At 54.5% G+C, this 5845-nt stretch overlaps 1 protein-coding gene across 1 annotated transcript in view; it reads left to right on the plus strand.

Moving 5' to 3' along the window:
• Positions 1 to 1838: 1838 nt before the first annotated feature.
• Positions 1839 to 5845, plus strand: part of AMER1 (APC membrane recruitment protein 1) — a 21257-nt gene continuing 17250 nt past the window's right edge. Inside the window, exon 1 of the mRNA XM_011965033.1 lies at positions 1839 to 2013. The gene's annotated coding sequence lies outside the window, so the exon portion shown is untranslated. The remainder of the gene's footprint in view (positions 2014 to 5845) is intronic.

A 5845-nucleotide genomic window follows, 5' to 3' on the forward strand; every position in this document is an offset into this window, starting at 1 on the left:
TATAATGGAGATTCTGGAAAACAAAATAAACTTCCAAATCAGGCCTACAAATGAGAATCAGGACTTTGCAAAGCAGGAAAGCATAGCCCCAGGGAAACTTTTATAGTCCAGCCATTCAGATGGGGAAAAAAGTTACATAATGAGCCAGCAGCAGCTCCCTACTCCTCACCATTTATTTAGACTCGGTACTAGGAAGGGAGTCTGATGTTCAATATTGATTTTTGTTGGCAATGTATAGAATGTCATGGAAGGTCACGGAACATCTATATTTCCTATAATATTCCGTGGAAGGTCATGGAATACTATAGAAAAAAAATGAGTTGAACTCTCAGATCTCAAAGATATCAAGAGAGCCTGATGATGCTTACCCTCTCCTTGTGGAGGCGGGGTGATGGACTGGCCCAGAGAAAAAAAAAAACTAATTGGCCAAGGTGTCCAGCAAGTCTGAGGTAGAGCTAGAGTCAGATCTCTAGCAGCCATGTCAGTTCCTGTGCTCTACACATGCAGAGGCAGAAGTCCACCTCTTACCAGTTCAGCAGCTGGATCTTTTCAAGACTGTCAGGACCCAGAAGCAGCAGAGAACACTCCTGCAATGCAAAAATAGCACGCATTGTTCTCTAATCCTTCTTTCTATCCTCAACTTTAATCCACCCACCTCCCTTTTTAGACACGCACAGAGTTTTAGGGCTGGGCCTTCTGGATATTCTTGAACTAGAGGTGGAACTAGATTCTTTGTTGCCTCCGCTCACCTGGCCCTGGCAGCCACTGATGCCACTTAATGTCCTTAGGCTAGAGACCCAAGTTCGGCTGGCTCCCTGCCACATCCCACACACAGTAGCAGACAAGGCTGGTACAGGCCTCCTCATTTTGTCCTCAGCCTGACCTCCGGTTTGGGCCCAGACAAGATTTTCCTCTCGATATTTAGACTTTTCAGGAAAAAAGGCCTGCACAAAGCCAGGCTCACAAAGGATAGGGGGAAGGGGGACTCTGAAGACCTTGGGGATTCCCTCCACATTCCATAGAAGGTGGGAAATTTGGGTGAGGGTCAATCTATGGAAAACAGGTATCATCTCAGAGAAGAAAAGTGAAAGCAATCCTGGAAGGGGAGCCCGGGGCTCTGTATTCCAAATTGGCCCATGTCGCAGGCCGGCTGGGTAACTGTGGGGAGGGGCTTTCCCTACTCGGGGCAGCAGAGGGCCCGTCGGTAACGGGTGGAAGTTGGCCTCTATGGTCTTAGGGGCACCGGTGTGCTAGAGAGGCGGACGAAGTTAGGGCGCAGGCGCTGCAGCTGGCTTTCCTGGCAGGTGAGTCCCTCCTCTGCGTGGCCTGGCGGCGCGATCCGCAGGGCCTTGTCTCTACGACTAAGGAAGGGCCGGCGGAGGTGCTAAAGGTTTCTGCAGTCTCCCCAGGTTCCTCAACCTCTCTGCCTCGTTACTCCCCGCCGGCCTCTAGCTCAGGAATAAACGGCCTGCTGGCGTCCAGGGCACACGCGAATGCACAGCGGCCACAGAAATGGCAGTGCGTGAAAACCGAAACCGAGCTGCAGGGATCCGGCGAGCCCCATCCGGGCAGGACCGGCTCCTTGAAGCCACGGTGCAGCCACGCCACTACCAGCCCGGCATGGGGGCGGGAGTGGGGAGCCCCAGCCAGTGGTTCCGCACCCTCTCCGCCCCCTGCCAACACCACGCCTGTACTTATTTGCATTTAAAGAGAAACGCACCAAGGAAAACAGTGGGCGGGCCAGGGCACGCCTTCCCACCATAGCGATTGGACCATACGCCTGCCAATCAAGACGCAGATGCCCCACCCGGTGGCCTTGGAGTACTGGGGGAGGGGGTATGGGGGAGCTACCCAAAGCCTGGGGAAGGGGAGTCAGTGCTGGAGGTGACTGGAGCCGCGGCGGCGGCGGCAGCAGCTGCGGTGGCGGCGCTCTCAGCCGCGGCAGCCGAGGCTGCAGCCCGGCCCAGGGCGGCTCAGCGGACAATAACCAGGCTAGGAACCTGACCCGGCCGGGTAAGCGTTGCGTACAGCCAGGAGCCTCCGCCTGCCCGCGGTCGGGTGCATTCCCGCGTGCTCTGCTCCTAGGAACTGGAGAAGGGCGCTAAGGACTGGGCGGATCGGAGTCCCGGTCGCTCGCCCTTCTCCTTTGGAACCCGCTTTGCGGAGTGTCCAGTGGAGAGGCCGAGCGGCCTTGAGTCCCCTGGGCACAAGCGACCACGGCTGGGGAGAGGGGGGAGGTTGGGGAGGGAGGGTAGGAAGGCAGGCTAGCCTGGGCCATGCCTCCGGGCTTTCGGGGGGGCGGGGATGGGCCCGCACGTGCTGCCGCACAGTCCCGGGAAGGGCGCCGCCAGCCAGCACCCCAAGCCATGCATTTGTAGGCCGGGAGCTCTGCAGCTTTGTTATAGCACATTTGCTGGAACAGCTGTGTAACGCGGGTACCGCTCACCCCTCACCCTGGCTGCCTGGCTGCCGCCCCTCCCCTCCCCTGTGCATCTCCAGCCTCTCCCTCCTTTCTGCGGACTCAAGCTGGCGTGCTGGCTTGGGCCCGACGGAAACCGGCTTTGGCGTGAATTAGGACATCCACAGACTGCCCCCTCCCCAGAGGAGCTCAGTTGGGCCTGTGGGCTGAGCTCAGTCGCACACTTCCCTTCAGAACCTTGGCCTTGCGGCCCCAACTAGCCGCGCCCCTCCTCCTGGGCCTCCCGGCGCATCTGGCGCCCGCCCCCGCGGTCGGGCAGGCTGGCTGGCAACCGGGCTCTTGCTGATCCTTGGGTTAGAGCAGCGGCGCAAGCTAGTCCTTGAGTTAGAGCTGCAAGGCCGCTTTGTCTCCCGCCTCGCCTCACCTCCGTTTCCCTTGGAGGATACTGGCCGCGTTTTTCTCTCCAGCCTCCCGTTTAAAAATAGCGATAGGCACGGTGTTTGGGGGGCATTTCCTTGCCTGAGGCCGAAGGAGCCCTCATTGTAGTACGGAACATATCATACCGTCTCTGTGTGTACAGGAGAGCTATCGAGGTGGCTAACCCCTCCAACTTCGCAGTTACTTAACATACCCAGCTCTCTAGGCCACTGTCATTGTCTCCTGGAGACACTTCTGACACTGGTGACCGCCCGAACACTGGACTTTGCTTGGCTCCCCCAGTGGTGAGGGGCTGCGCCCGCTACATGCGTCACAGCCCAAGCGCCTAGGCAGCAGCTGGACTGGTCCCTCAGAGCTGGTCTCCGTTTGGCCAGGCTCCTCTTGGCAAGGGCTGCGGGGTCAAGGCGAGCCTTGTTCAACACACAAATACCTCTCTCTGCGGCTCTGCCTGCCTGCCTGCTGCAGCGGCGTGGGCATGGGCAAGGCAGAGGGCACTGCACTGTTGGACTGCCTGCCCCACCAGGATTCCAGCAGAGCCCCCTCCCCCAGTGCGGCTCCCCTCATTCGGCCCCACCCACTGCACAGTCACTGCACCACGGTGCACCTCTGGCAGTGGGCTCTCTAGGCCTTTTTGAGGAATAGGACAGAGAAAGCCACTGAGGGACTTGGTAGGCTCTTCTTGGACCTTTGATTAATCTCTGGTGTGGAGAGTCCTGTGGGCTGCAGGGCCCAAGCAAAGCTTGGGCACTTTGAGGAGGGGCAATGAGACCCAGTAAATTCCTCACTTGGAAGAAGGCTAGCTCTGGATCTTTATGACAGGAGCCAGGACCACAGATATCACACTACAGTCACCTCCTCCCACCTTGATTAGGCCCCAACACAAACCTCTACTTGCAGCTGGGCATCTCTAGCCCAGGGCTGGACCTGCCCTCTGCCTTGTCTTAGGCCAACAGGCACCTAATTTATCTGCTCTATGTAACTCCCTTGCCCACACCCAAACCCACTCAGCCTACACCTGTCCAAATCTTCTTTCTTCTCAGACCCCAGTTCTGGGCCTACCTTTTCCTTGGTGCCTTTCCTGCCTGGCTCTTGCCCACCCATGATGACTTCTTTCTTCTTGGAACTCCTCCAGGGCTGCCTCCTTCTCCTGGGCATATTCAGGCTTAAATTATAATAGGATGCAGACTATAATTAAGTTGGCCTGCCTCTGTTTTGTCTGATATCATGGATGTCTGGGTTCTCTCAGAACCCTTTGGAGGAGTAAATAAAACCTGGACCTCAGCCACAACCCTCTCAAAGCCAAGCAGTGCAGAGCAGTTAACGATTGTTCCGGAAGGACTTGCTTTCTTTGTAGAGTTTTCGAGTAGACCTTTACCTTTCCAACTTGTGCTTGTCCTGATTCATATGAAAGTGACTAGAGAAATGGTAGTCAAGGCTCAGATATGTATTGTATTGAGTGTGCCTAATGAGGATGGATTAGAAGGGGGATGATTGCAACTACAAGAAAAAAAAAATAATGATATATCCTCCCCCAACAACAGGCTCAGGATTTGGAATGCTCAGATCCCAGACCATGCATATCTTTGGTTGCTGATTCATGAGCCTAGAGACAAACTATGTGAAGAGAGATGAAAGATCTGTATAAGCAGGGGGATCATCCTTGGAAGCTGCCAGAAAGTAGAGGGGTTTGGTAGGCAAAGGGTAAGCAGACCCAGGAATGGGAGGAGAGAAAGCGATTGACAGGCAGGGTGAGGGGAGTGAATGAGTCTATTCTGGTTGAGATGGTGTGGCTCAGAGGTAGAGAAGAGGTTGAGGCTCAGTGATGGGGTTTCCCAGATGACAGGCTGTGGAATGGGAATCTGATCCTTTTAGGGGAAGGGGGCATCAAAGAGTAGGGAATTGGCAGGGAGTTGCTATTTTTGTATATAAATATGCTGTAATACAAACAAGGTTTTTGAATGAGTGGTAGAATGGGGTCTTAAAAAGGGATCAGAAGCATGCTGCAAAGTCAGCCAGTTAAGAGGCCACCTTTGGATCTGGAAGTAAAGCTGTGGGCAGGCTACCTCCAAAGGAAGGTTTTACTATGTCAGCCTCCCTTTGGCATTGCAGGGGAAAGGGCAGGAAGAGGTGGGAAGTGGGGCCTAAATACCAACATGATTGGGACCGAGAAGTGTTCCCCAGGCCTCTGCTGAACACCTTCCTCTCAGATAGGCAGTCCTTGGGGAGCACCAGTTTGAACTGCTGTGCTTTCAGATGAGAATCCTGAGCCTTGGAAAGCATCAGGGGCTTGCTTAAGGTCACACAGCTATTTAAGGATAGGCTCCTGCTTCTTGTGCAGTGGCTCTTTCCACTGTGTCCCATGGAACCAGCAGCTTCCAATCAATGCAGATTTCATTAACCATCCCCTTCATCTTACCTCCCTCATTCCCGAAGAGGAAATGGGGACTGAGTTAACTTGGGAGCTTCATAAGGGGAACCTTTCACTCATTTCATGTCTCTTTTGCCTCTTGGTCTTGGTCTACAGCTTTGCCAGGACTGAATATTTCAAAAGGAGAGGGGATAGTTGGAAGAATTTGGCAGTCTAATGATCCCCTCCTAGTATAGTGGAGGTGTTAAAAATTCCTTAAGGGCCAGGCATGGTGGCTCACACTTGCAATTCCAGTACTTTGGGAGGCCTAGCCGGGTGGATCACTTGACCCCAGGAGTTTGAGACCAGCCCTGGCAACATGGCAAAACCTCATCTCTACAAAAAATACAAAAAATTAACCGGGTGTGGTGGTGTGCACCTGTAGTCCCAGCTACATGGAAGGCTGAGGCAGGAGGATCTCTTGGGCCTGAGACATCAAGGCTGCAATGAGCCATGGTCACGCCACTGCACTCCAGACTGGGCAGCAGAGCAAGACCATGTCTCAAAGAAACAAAATTCCCTCAAGAACTGTTACATCTCCACTCGTAGACAGTGTGTATGGGAGAAACAACCCTGCTCCA

This window comes from Mandrillus leucophaeus, unplaced genomic scaffold (genome assembly GCF_000951045.1).
Source record: "Mandrillus leucophaeus isolate KB7577 unplaced genomic scaffold, Mleu.le_1.0 Scaffold713, whole genome shotgun sequence".
Classification (NCBI taxonomy): Eukaryota; Metazoa; Chordata; class Mammalia; order Primates; family Cercopithecidae; genus Mandrillus; species Mandrillus leucophaeus.